This window comes from Petaurus breviceps, unplaced genomic scaffold (genome assembly GCF_028583685.1).
Source record: "Petaurus breviceps papuanus isolate PSGF00001 unplaced genomic scaffold, PetGlider_PUasm1.0 90865, whole genome shotgun sequence".
Taxonomy (NCBI): Eukaryota; Metazoa; Chordata; class Mammalia; order Diprotodontia; family Petauridae; genus Petaurus; species Petaurus breviceps.
In genome coordinates this window covers 14394703-14408924 of record NW_027187367.1, presented here as the reverse complement: position 1 = coordinate 14408924, position 14222 = coordinate 14394703, and positions in this window count along the sequence as shown.

Sequence of the window (14222 nt, the reverse complement as noted above, 5' to 3'; positions counted from 1 at the left end):
AAAATCGTTTTGGACAGATATTACCTAAATCAGAATTAACAGCTCAAGGAATACATGTATTAGCTGGAGTAACAGATTCTAATTATCAAGGGGAAATTATTGTGGCATTCCAAAATTTGGGTGTAGAAGCCATACAGTCAGGGGCGGCCAGGTGGCTCAGCAAGTAAGAGCACTGGCTCCAGTGTTGGGATGACCTGGGGATCAAATCTGGGCTCAGATACTCAGCACCACACCCAGAAATAACTGGCCATGTAACCTTGAGCAAGTTACTTAACCCCTATTGCTTTAAAAAAAAAAGCCATACAGTTTAGTAAAAATGATAGAATAGTTGAAGTGATCATTATTCCTCGTGAAACAATACCTCTTATTAAAACTGACCCTCCTTCCAAAATAACTATCAGTGGAACTGAAGGGTTTGGTTCTACTGATAGAATAAAATTTGGAGCTAAAGTATGGGTAAAATGGAAGCCAGATGATGTTCCAAAGACTGTGGAGATTATTGTACACAGAAAAGATAATACTATAACTGTTGTTTATTCAGGAGAAGATAATCACCAAATTGTACCCTTAACGCATATATTTTACCATGAATGAAGCTATGATAGTAGGTTCATTGACTCCAGAAGCACAGCTGACCCTATATCTACCCTGCTTCTGGTTATTGTCTCCTTGTTTCTTTTTGACTTCTTGTCTGTTAAACTTGCTTACTAAGCTTGTTTCCTGAAGGTTTAGTACCCTCCACCTGCAGATGCCTGATTGCTTAAGCCTGATGTCACCCTCTGTCCATGATTGTAATGTGTCACCCCTGGATGTGGCATCAACCAAGCTCTGGATGCCAGCTAAAGAACTGATTTCTCAAATAGGACCTCTTGGGGCAGGGACAGCTCTATGTCCAATTTCTATGGGAAGTAACTATTGGAAGAAGAGACCTTCATCCCTTACCCCAAGATTTTGAGCCTCATTTGTTTGAGGGGGGAATGATGGCGTGCTTTACTGAAGCCCCACCCTAAGATATTGTTTTATGTGTTTATTTTCTGTTACCCCTGTTATATTGTTGTAAAATTCTGTGGACACCAGTTACCCCTAAATTTCCATTAATTTATGTAATGAAATGCATTATTAATGTATTTTTGAGGGGGGAAGTCAAAGCAATTGGGGTTAAGTGACTTGCCCAAGGTCACACAGCTAGTAATTATGTCAAGTGTCTGAGGCTGGATTTGAACGCAGGTCCTCTTGACCCCAGGGCTTGTGCTCTATTCACTGCACCACCTAACTGCTCCTTGTTAGTGTATTTTTGCTATGTAAGGGACATGAAAGATTTTGGGGCTGAATGTAATGTTAACTGGAATTTGAAGATCTTCCTTGCTCCTTAATAGGCTTAAGGGAATTTGAAGATCTTTACTGCTTTGAAGATCTGCCCTTCCCCTTAACAGGTCAAATGTAATCACATGGAGCTTATGGTGGGAGAAGCTTGCTGAATGGGTGTAGCAGAGCCGAGAGAAAGCTGTAAATCAGAGCAGTTAGAAAGGAAGAAGGAGAGGACACAGGCAGGGAGGGAGGGAGGTGTGGTGCTGCTCCCTGCTGTGTTATGGTGTATTAACTTCTTTGTTGCTATTATGGATTCAGTTTTCTGGTGTTGGGATTTGGCTTTCTGGTGTCTGAATAAATGTTTTGCTTCTGTCTGATATATGAAAAGTCTGTTATATTTGCAATTCAGAACTATGCCAGCATATTCATAGTTGCTGTCAGTGCTGTGAATATCATGTTGGCACTACAATGGATTTAGAGAAATCTGGGAAGACCTGTATGTACAGAACCAGGAAAACAATTGATATTATGACTACAATATGATAAAGACAAATAACTTTGAAATAATTAGGAACTCTGATCAGTGTAATGATCAACCATGATTCCAAAGGGCAAATGATGAAACATACTATCAACCTTCTGATAAAGAGATGAGTGACTCAGAGGACAAAATGAGATTTTTATATGGAAATTTGTTTTATTTCACTATAGTTTTGAAACAGGGAATTTATTTTTCTTTTGTTTTCAATTGGGAGTGGGGGAGTGAAGTGGGAGAGAGAGAAGGTGTATTTTTGCAGATTCAAAAAATAAAATATAAGGGCGGCTGAGTGGTGCAGTGAATAGAGCACTGGCCCTGGAATCAGGAGGACCTGAGTTCAGGTCTGGCCTCAGACACTTAACACTTACTAGCCGTGTGACCTTGGGCAAGTCACTTAACCCCAATTGTCCTGCCCTCCACCCTGCAAAAAGCAAAAAATAAAATAAAATATAATTTAAAAAAAGTTAGGCCCTAACCTGTACCTCAATCCTTGCATTCTTTCTCAGTCTCCTGGTGGTTCATGATGGGTTTTGACTTTGGCCAGTCTTCCTCCTACTTGATATTACCATTCAGGAGCTGAACTGGTTCCCTGCTGTGACCCTGACAGGTTTCAGTGGGATGTCTGAAATCATACTAGTCCCAGGCCTCCTGTACAGGCCTCTTGTGGTGGCTCTCAGGCACTGAATGTATCTTTTCTCCTGCTGCCTCCAGTTACTGGTGCTTGTACTAGTTTGCTATCTAGCCCCACCTCAGAGTACTAGTTGACCTCATGTCTCTGTGGGACCTGGTATAGACTTCCCTGGTATAACTCTTCTCTCTATCTCCTTTGGCTTCTGGCACATTTTTTGGACTTCATACCTTTTTACCTGGCACCTTCTCTTTCCCTGCCTTCTACAGTTTCACCCTTTACCTGAGTTTTCACTCCTTCCCTGATAAGTCCCCTCTGCCAGCTTCTGGCCATCTTCTCTTGGAATTCTGTACACAGGATGGAAGAGATTCTGTTTCTTTTTAGTATTGTCTTTGGTCTTTCTATGGTCTTTTTCAGATATTTGTTGTGGTTTCTGTTAGAGAGGGAGCTTTTCTATGACCTTTTGTGTTGCCTTCTTCACTTGAAATCCAGTTGGGTACACTTGGAATGGGCAGCTAGGTGATGCAGGGTGTAGAGTATCGGGCTTGGAGTCAGAAAGATTCCTATTCCTGAGTTCAAATTTATCCTCAGGCACTTAATAGCTGTGTGACCTAGAGTAATTTACTTAACCTTGTATCCCTCCATTTCTTTATCTGTAAAATGAGCTGGAGAAGACAGTGGTAAACCACTCTAGTATCTCTGCCAAGAAAACTTCAAGTGAGCTCATGAAGACTCAGACATGCCTGAATAACAACAACTAGAATTGGATAAATAGCTAGACTAGAAAGAGTGCTGATGGATACCTAAGGGATATCTGTGGAGGAGAGCAACAAAGTTATTCTTGGTTCTGTTCTGTTCAAGATCTTTGTCAGTGACTTGATTGAAGGCATAACTGGACATATCATAAGGATTTTTGGATGACATGACACTGAGAATGAGAACTAATATATTGGATGACAGAATCAGGGCCAAAAAGGTACAAAATGGACTGAATTTAAGATGAAATTCTGTAAGGATAAATCATATACTGTGTATAAGGATAAGTCATATACTGTGGTCCAAAAAAATCAATTAGGGTAGACAAAGGTAGGCAATAATTTATTTGAAAAAGACTCCAGGAGGAGCCAAGATGGTGGCATAGAAGCAGGAAAACTCCCTGCGCTACCCCCATAACCAGCTCAAATTATAAAAAAATGACTCTAAACACATTTTAGGGCTACAGAACCCACAAAGTGACAGAGAGAAACAAACCTCCTACTGAAGACAGCCTGGCAGGCCAGCAGGAAGGTTCCATCACAGCATATTGGAGCAGAGTCCAGCCCCGCCTGAGCCTGCGGGTTTTAGCCTCAGGGCGGCCTGACCAGCTGTAGCTAGAGGGACATTGGGAGAGTAGATCACCAGAAGCTGTGGCAGTTTCCAGAATTATCAACCCATAAATGCCAAATACAAAATGAGAGGTCAGTGTAGACTTTGGGAACAGAGAGTACGAGAGTGTGGTCTGGCCTCTACCCCCAGGAGGGAGAAGCAGCTGCAGACTGTGTGGCTGCTTCAGACCTCCTGTCCTTCAGATTGTAGGGGAACCAAGCAACCATTTCAAGGGGTAATAGCTCTTGCTTTAACCTGCTTGCATCTGGAGTGCTGTCTAGGGTGGAGTCCTGGGGTGTGTGACCAGGTGCCAGAGCTGATGGAGGCTTCAGAGAGGGCACCCAACTAATAGCTCCAGCAGCTGAGAAAACCCCAGTGATTTGGAACAGAACTCTCCTCTCTGGAAGCAGAGTTCTACTGTGGCAAAAACCTCAAAAGTCAATTAATTGAGTGGCAACATGAGCAAGCAAAGGAAGCAAAGCAAGCACAGCAATCAGACTTTGGATTCCTTTTGGGGGGACAAAAAGGATCAAAGCATGGAACAGGAGGAAGACAACAAAGTCAGAACTCCTGCACCAAAAACTTTCAAGAAAAATATGAACTGGTTACAGGCCACAGAGGAGTTAAGAAGTATTTTGAAACCCAAATAAGAGAAGTAGAGGAAAGATTGGGAAGAGAAATGAGAATGATGGAAGAAAATCATGAAAAGAGAGTCAACAACCTGACTGAAGAAAATAACACCTTAAAAAATAGACTAACTCAAATGGCAAAAGAAGCTCAAAAAGTCAATGAGAAGAATGCCTTAAAAAGCCGAATTTGTCAGATGGAAAAAGTATCTCAAAAGCTCACTGAAGAAAATCATTCCTTCAGAATTAGATTAGAGCAAATGGAAGCTAGTGACTTTATGAGAAATCAATATACTATTAAACAGATCCAAACAAATGAAAAAATAGAAGGCAATGTGAAATATCTCATTGGGAAAACCACAGACCTAGAAAATAGATCCAGGAGAGATAATTTAAAAATATTGGACTACCTGAAAGCCATGATCAAAAAAATAACCTAGAAAACAGCCTTGAGGAAATTCTCAAGGAAAATTGCCCTGATATTTTAGAACCAGAGGGCAAAATAGAGGTTGAAAGAATCCACCAATCACCTCTTGAAAAAGATCCCCAAAAGAAAACTCCTAGGAATATTATAGCCAGGTTCTGGACTTCCCAGATCAAGGAGAAAATATTACAAGCAGCCAGGAAGAAACAATTTGAATATTGTGGAAACACAATCAGGATAACCCAGGATCTGGCAGCTTCTACATTGAAGGATCAAAAGGCTTGGAATATGATATTCTGGAGGTCAAAGGAACTGGGATTAAAACCAAGAATCACCTACCCAGCAAAACTGAGTATCATGTTTCAGGGGAAAATATGGTCATTCAGTGGAATAGAGGACTTTCAATCATTCTTGCTGAAAAAACCAGAGTTGAATAGAAAATTTGACATTCAGATACAAGAAGCAAGAGAAGCATGAGAAGGTAAACAGGGAAAAGAAATCATAAGGAACTTATCAAAGTTCAACTTTACATTCCTCCATGGAAAAACAATAGTTGTAACTGATTAAACTTTTCTCATTATGAGGATAGTTGAAGGGAATATAAATGTACATATATGTATACACACATATATATATATGGATGTATAGGATGTAGGTATGAATACATATGTGAGTGTGTGTATATATGTGTATAGGTATACATAGACAGAGGGCACAGGACCAATTGAATAGGAAGGGTTGATACTTAAAAGGTGAAATTGAGAGGTGAGAGAGGAATATAATGAGAGGAGAGGGGGAGAGACAGAATGGTGTAAATTATCTCATATACAAGAGGTAAGACAAAACTGTTACAATGGAGGGGAAAAACAGGAAGGAAAAAGGGAATGGGTCAATGTTACTCCCATTGAATTTGGTTTAGGGAGCAAATGACATACACACTAAATAGGGTATTTCATCTACAGGAGAGTAGAGGGGAAGGAGATGAGAGGGGCAATGATGGAGGGGAGGGCAGGTTGGGAGGGAGGGAAGTTAGAAACACACACTTTTGAAAAGGGACAGGGTCAAAGTAGAGAATAGAACAAGTGGGGGGCAACATAGGATGGAGGGAAATACGGTCAGTTTTTCACAATATATCCACTATGGAAATGTTTTGTGTAGCTACACATATACAACCTATATTGAATTTCCTATCTTCCCAATAAGGGTGGGTGAGAAAGAAGAAAGGGAAAGAATCTGGAATTCAAAGTTTTAAAATAAAATATTTTAAAATATATATATATATATATATATATACATATATATGTATTTAACATGCAACTGGGAAATAAGATATACAGGCACTGGGGTACAGAGATCCATCTTGCCTTACTGGAAAGTCAGAGGGGGATGGGGGAGGATATAGGAGAGAGCAGATTGGGGGAGGGGGCATACATTGGGATCACTCTTTTGGGGTAGTGGGTAGGGGAAAGACGGGGAGAAAATTTGTAACTCAATATCTTGTTGAAATGAATGATGTAAACTAAAAATAAACATAAAATTTAATTGAAAAAATGAAAAAGACTCCAGGAATTGATTTATTATTAATTCATTAACACATTTGATATAAGTGAATGCTGTGGTAGTTCACCCTTCCTCCCACCTCTCAGTTCGACTTTTTGCTGCATTGATATTCTATTCAAAGTGTAATCCCAGTATAGTCTTCCAGCATGCCATATAAGAATTGATAAAGGATCATGGGAGTTTAGTGATGGGGTGGGGAGTCACTAAAGTTATCATCCAGTATCTGAAGGCCATTTATATGGAACAAGAATTAGGCTTCATTAGATGGTCTCAGAAGATGGAACTAAAAATAATTGTGAAAAATTATGGAATAATTTCTTTAAAATTTTTAAATTTATTTTTAACTTTTAGCATTCATTTTTATGAGATTTTGAGTTCTAAATTTTCTATCCCACCCTCCATCCCCTCCTCCCCAGGTCAGCATGCAATCCGAATGCCATACATTCATAATCATATTAAATATATTTTCACATTAGTCATGTTGCAAAGAAGAATCAGAACCAAAGAGAAAAACCATGAGAAAGAAAAAAAAAACTGGGAAAATCGTATGCTTTCATCTGCATTCAGATTCAAAGTTCTGTCTCTGGATGTGGATAGCATTTTCCATCATGAGTCTTGGAATTTTCTTAGATCATTGCATTGCTAAGTCTATCAAAGCTGATCATCACACAATGTTGCTGCTACCATGTACAATGTTCTCCTGGTTCTGCTCACTTCTCTCAGCATCAATTCATGTAAGTCTTTCCAAGATTTTCTGAAATCTGCCTGCTCATTATTTCTTATGAAACAATAGTATTCTACTACATTCATATGCCACAACTTGTTCAGTCATTCTTCAATTGATGGACCTCCCCTCAACTTCCAATTTTTTGGCCACCACAAAAAGAGCTACTATAAATATTTTTGTACATGTGTGTCCTTTGCCCATTTTTATGATCTATTTGGGATACAAATCTAGAAGTAGTATTGCTGGATCAAAGGGTATGCACAGTTTTATAGCCCTTTGGGTACAGTTCCAAATTGTCTCCAGAATGGTTGAATCAGTTCATAATCCCACCAACAATGCGTCAGTATTCCAATTTTACCACATCTCCAATATTTATTATTTTCCTGTTTTGTCATGTTAACCAGTCTGATAGGTGTGATGTGTTACCTCAGAGTTGTTTTGATTTGCATCTCTCTAAAAAATAGTGATTTAGAGCATTTTTTCATATGACTTCCTCTGAAAACTGCCTGTTCATATCATTTGATCATTTATCATTTGGGGAATGTCTTGTATTCTTATAAACTTGATATATTTCTCTATATGTTTCAGAAATGAGGCCTTTATCACAGATACTAACTGTAAAAATTGTTTCTCAGCTTTCTGTTTCCCTTCTAATCTTGGTTGCATTGGCTTTGTGCAAAAACTTTTTAATTTAATGTAATAAAAATTATCCATTTTGCATTTCATGATGTTCCCTGTTTCTTGTTTGGTAATAAATTCTTCCATTCTCCATAGTTCTGACAGGTAAACTATTCCTTGCTCTCCTAATTTGCTTATAGTATCACCATTTGTGTCTAAATTATGTACCCATTTTAACTTTATTTTGGCATATGGTGCAAGATGTTGGTCTATACCTAGTTTTTGCCATACTATTTTCCAGTGTCCCCAGCAGTTTTTGTCAAATAGTGAGTTCTTATCATAAAAGCTAGGGTCTTTGGGTTTATCAAACAGTAGATTAATGTAGTCATTGACTACTTTATCTTGGGTACCTACCCTGTTGTAGTGATCCACCACTCTACTTCTTAACCAGTACCAAGTAGTTTTGATGATTGCTGTTTTATAATGCATTTTCAGATCTGGTACAGCTAAGCTACCTTCCCTTAGATTTCTTTTCATTAATTCTCTTGATATTCTGGACCTTTCATTCTTCCAATGAATTTTGTTATTTTTTATAGTTCTATAAAATTTTTTTTGGTAGTTTGATTGGTGTGGCCCTAAATAAGTAATTTAATTTAGGTAGAATTGTCATTTTTATTATATTACCTCTACGTACCTAGCAACTGTTATTTTTCCAAATTATTTAGATGACTTTTGTGTGAAGAGTGTTTTGTAATTGTGGTCATATAGCTCCTGGGTTTGTCTTGGCAGGCAGACTCAAATATTTTATATTGTCTACAGTTACTTTACATGGAATGTCTCTAATTCTTATTGCTGGGCTTTCTTAGTAATATATAGAAATACTAATGATTTGTGTGGGTTTATTTTGTATCTTGTAACTTTTCTATAGTTGTTAATTATTTCAAGCAGTTTTTTAGTTGATTCTCTAAGTATATTATCATATCATCTGCAAATAGTGATAGTTTTGTTTATTCATTGCCTCTTCTAATTCCTTAAATTTCTTATATCTAAAGCTATCATTTCTAGTACAATATTGAATAACAAAGGTGATAAAGGACATTCTTTCAACATTCATTTTTTATAAGCTTTTTGAGTTTCAATTTCTGAAATGGAGTTAAGTATTTTATTTCCTTTTCTGTTAATCTGGGAAATTTGTATTTTTGTAAATATTCATCCATTTCAAGTAGATTGTCACATTCATTGTCATATTTGGGTAAAATGGCTCTTAATTATTGTTTTATATTCCTCTTCATTGGCAGTGAATTCACTCTTTTCATTTTTGATACTGGTAATTTGGCTTTCTTCTTTCTTTTTCAAGAAATCAGAGTAACCAAAGGTTTATCTATTTTATTACTTTTTTTATGAAATCAGCTCTTAGTAGTATTTATTAGTTCAATAGTTTTCTTAATTTCAATTTTATTAATCTCTCTTTTAATTTTCAGAATTTCTAATTTGGTATTTAATTGAGGATTTTAAATTTGTTCTTTTTCTAGCTTTTTTAGTTGCATGCCCAATTCATTGATCTCCTCTTTCTCTATTTTGTGCATGTGAGCATTTCAAGATATACAATTTCCCCTAAGAACTGCTTTGGCTGCATCCCATAAATTTTAGTATGTTGTCTCATTATTATCCTCTTGGATGAAGTTATTGATTCTATGATTTGTCATTTGACCCTCTCATTCTTTAGGATTAGATTAAGTTTATCTTTATTACGTGTAATTTTTTATTGCATCATGATGTGAAAAGAATGTATTTAATATTTCTGCCTTTTTGCATTGGATTGTGGTGGTTGTTATGCTCTAGTACATAGTCAATGTTTGTGTAGGTGCCATATACCACTGAGAAAAAGGTATATTCCTTTCTATCCCCATTCAATTTTCTCCAGAGTTCTAACATACCTAACTTTTCTAAGATTTTATTCACCTCCTTTTTATTTTGTGGTTAGATGTATCTAGTTCTGAGATGGAGATGTTGAAGTCCCCCACTGGTATAGTTTTGCTGTCTATTCCTGTAACTCATTTAACTTCTCCTTTAAGAATCTGGATGCTATAACACTTGGTGCATATATGTTTAGTATTCATATTACTTCATTGTCTATGCTACTTTTTAGCAGGATATAGTTTCCTTCCTTATCTCTTTTAAGTAGATCTATTTTTGCTTTTGCTTTGTCTGAGATCAGGATTACTACCTCTTTTTTTTTAACTTCAGCTGAAGCATAATATATTCTGCTCCAGCCTTTTATCTTACTCTGTGTTTATCTCTTTGCTTCAAATATGTTTCTCATAAGCAACATATTGTAAGATTATGGGTTTTGATCCACTCTGCTATCTGCTTCCATTTTATGGGAAAGTTCATCCCACTTACATTCACAGTTATGCTCATTGTGTCTTTCTCTCCATCCTATTTTCCCTTTATACTTTTCTTTCTTCTTTTATCTCCTTACTAGTGTTTTGCTTCTTATTACCACCTCCCTAGATCTGTCCTCCCTTCTATCAGCCCCACTCCCTTTTCTTTCCCTTTTCCCTTACTATGTCTTTCCTCCCTCCTATCAACCTGCTCCTTTTATTTCCCTTTCCTCTCCTATTTTCTATAGGGTAGGATATATTTCTATCTGAGTATGTATGTTATTCCTTCTTTGAGCCAAATCCAATGAGAGCAAGTTTCAAACAATGCTCATTTCCTTCCCATCTTTCCCTCCACTGTAATATGTGTTTGTACCTCTTCATGTGATGTAGTTACTCTTTTCTGCCTCCTTTTTCTTTTCCCAGTACAATTCTCTTTTTCATCCCTTAATTTTTTATATCATCACGTCAAAGTCAAGTTATACCCACACCCTTTGTCTACATATACTACTTCTAACTGTCCTAATAGAGATGCAATTCTCAAGAGTTACAAGTATCATTTTCCTGTGTTGGGATGTACATATTTTAACCTTATTGAATGACATGGGTTTTTTTTTTCTTTCCTGTTTACCTTTTTATGCTTTTCTTGCATCTTGTTTTTGAAGAATGAATTTTCTACTCAACTCTGGTCTCTTTATCAGGAGAGTTTGAAAGTCCCCTATTTCATTTTATGTCCATATTTTCCCCTGAAACATTATGCTCAATTTTTCTGGGTAGCAGATTCTTGGTTGTAATCCAAGCTCCTTTGCCTTCTGGAATATCATATTCCAAAACCTCTGATTTTTTTAATGTAGAAGCTGCTAAGTCTTGTATAATTCTAACTGTGGTTCCATGATATTTAAACTGTTTCTGTCTGACTGCTTCAAGTATTTTCTCCTTGACATGATAATTCTGGAATTTGGCTATAATATTCCTTGAAGTTTTCATTTTTGGATCTCTTTCAGGAGGTGATATGTGGATTCTTTCAATGACTATTTTACCCTCTGGTTCTGGGACCTCAGGGCAGTTTTCCTTGGTAATTTCTTGAAAGATGCTGTCCAGGGTCTTTTTCTTGATCATGGATTTCAGGTAGTTCAATAATTCTTAAATGATCTCCCCTGTTTCTATTTTCCAGGTCAGTTGTTTTTCAATAAAGTATTTTACATTTTCTTCTATTTTCTCATTCTTTTGATTTGACTGATTCTTGATGTCTCATAGAGTCATTAGCTTCCACTTGCCTAATTCTAATTCTTAAGGGAGTGCTTTATTCAGTCAGTTTTTATATCTTCTTTTCCATTTGACCAATGCTATTTTTAAAGGAATTGTTTTCTTTAGTCAATTTTTGTCCTTCCTTTTCCAAGCTGCTGACTCTCTCTTGAATACTTCTCATTTCTTTTCCTAATTTTTCTTCTTCCTCTTTTATTTGACTTTTGAAATCCTTCTTAAGATCTTCCAAGAATGCTCCAACACCCTAGCTCAGGATCTCCCACTGGTTTGCTGAGATGGGGCTTTTTGCTGGCTTGCCAGAAGACCTCCTGCCCTGAACTGGACACACCTTTTACCCAAGAGAGATTGACCTTTCTTAATGATCCTCCAAGTTTCCCGGGCTAGAAGACTGCTCTACCCTGTCTTTCTGCTGGCTCCACTGTTCTAGGATTTTTCCTAGGGTGCTATTTTCTGGGCTTTTTGGAGGTCGATAAGGGAGAGTCAGAGTGATTTGCTTACTCCACCATCTTGGCTCCCAGAAGTTGATTAATTTCAATATAGAATTATCCCTTCCACATGATGGGGGTTACAGACGTGGCACTCCCTTGATCTAGAAAATCTGCATAAAATTTTTTGGCCCTCCCTTTGTGCCAGAGAAGAAGTCTGAATTTTTTCATTTTCTTTTATGGGGTGTTTATAGGACCTTATTGGTTACCCTATACCTTGTGGCTTTAAAACCTGGGCTCACTTCTCTTCTTGACTAGTGTATATCCTCTGAACCATTTCCCTCCCCGCCAATACAGGGCAGTTTCATCAGCACTGACTTTTCTAGTTTGTAGCCTTTCTCTTCAATCAGTTTCTTCAGGGTTTCAGGAAACTCCCTAGCTGCCTCTTGATTGGCAGAAGCTGCCTCTCCAGTTACTTTTATGTTGTGTAGGCTAAGTCTTTTTGAAAAGAATTTCAAACTAGCCTTTGCTGGCCTAAAAATCCGTAATAGCAGACCCTTCAACTTCATTTTCCTTTAGGAACTTAAGAACTTAGCCTTTTCTTGTATGATGCCTGTCTACTGGAATGCCTTTTTTATAACAATCATGCACCCAAAAGAATGTTGCATTTTCTATGGGAGAGAGATAGGGATACCATACTTTGCAGTTGTTGGCGTAAGCTGCAGCAAAGCCAAATTTCCTTCTGTCTTTTTTTTTTTTTTTGACAGTCCTTACATTAAACTCATTAACACTGAAATGGTGGCTACCTGCAACAGCCATTTTGCCTGAATGAAGCATATCTAAATAATTCTACTTTTTCCTTCAAGTTCATCACTTTTCTGTTTCTTGGGAGCACTTTATGAACCACTAGGAACATTACACTTGGGACCCATGATTTTAGTAGAGTTTATGATGTTCAAATGACACAAAATATGAGAAACAGGAGATGCAAAGATCACTGCAAGATGACTGGAAAATGTTACATGAGAGATTGCTCTAAATACAATTAAACCATTTATAAACCAGAGTTCATTTACTACAAATTTAAGCTTAAGAAAATTGTCCAGCAGTTCATCATGTTATTAAATAGTAAAATACATACTGTACAGATAATATACATGACAGTTCATACATTTTATACATTTATGAGTTACTAAATGTTTTAGGATATCTCTACATTTCTAGCCTTTGTGTGTCATATGATGGCTTTTAGGCTCTTTTCACAAACTTAAACTTATTTTAATTTTAAAAAAGAAATTGTGTATATTTATGGCATTTAATGATGAACATTTGAGCCCCAATTAGGGCCAAAACCTGGACTAACCAGCTAGAAGAAGCACCCTGGCATAACAGACATGCTTTGAGTGATCTGGCATAACAGACATGCTTTGCATGCTCTCAGAGTGAATCCAAGTCCTCCTGTTGCATTTTGCTGACTGGGAACATTCTTTTGCCAAGGACATGGCCCATTGGACATTCCCCTTATCTTTTTATGGCCCTCCCTTGTTAGAAACACTAACTTGACAATCCCTTTTTTATGATGCTTGATGTTTACAGTTGGCAGAAAGCCAGACATTCTGTGGCCACCCTATTTGCTTTGTGGAACTATAATTTTGGTTAATGAAGGTCACCAGGGTCCTGAGTGTGGGGTAGGGGGAAGGAGGGTGTTTGGTGGTGGAAGGGGAAGTTACTCTTTTGGTGTAAAAACTTCTTCAACTAGACTTTCTTTGAGGTCAGAATTATTTTCTGACTCTCATGCATGCATATTTTCTGCTAGTTCAAAAGGAATAAACAATATATATATATATATATATATGTATACACACACACATAATTTGTTTGCTTTCTTTTAACCAGATTCTGAAGGGTGACATAAAAAATAAATTTTGTTGCTGGTATACAATACTATACATATATTTTACGCATTTCTGAGTTTCTAAACTTTTTTTGGGTGTCATCTGCAGGTCTTTGTATGTCATCTGGGTTTCTATAAAGCTCCTCTAAAACTCCCATTTAATTTCCTATTCCAACTTGTGATATATCAAAACCATGATGAGGAAAGTCATAAAGTGGAAAGTATAACTGTAATAAAAAGTTTCCAAACAGTTAAGAGTTACTAAGTTGAATGATGTCTAAGGATCTAGTGAATGCCTTATCATTGCAAGTCTCCAATTAGAAGCTAGGTAAGCACTTAACTGCCCAGGCTGGATTTGGTGACTAAGGTTCTTTCTACCAAATTCTGCCTGAAGCATGAATGGTGCCTACAATTAGGAAATTCTTAGAGGATGGATAATTGTTTACAAAATAGTAACTTATA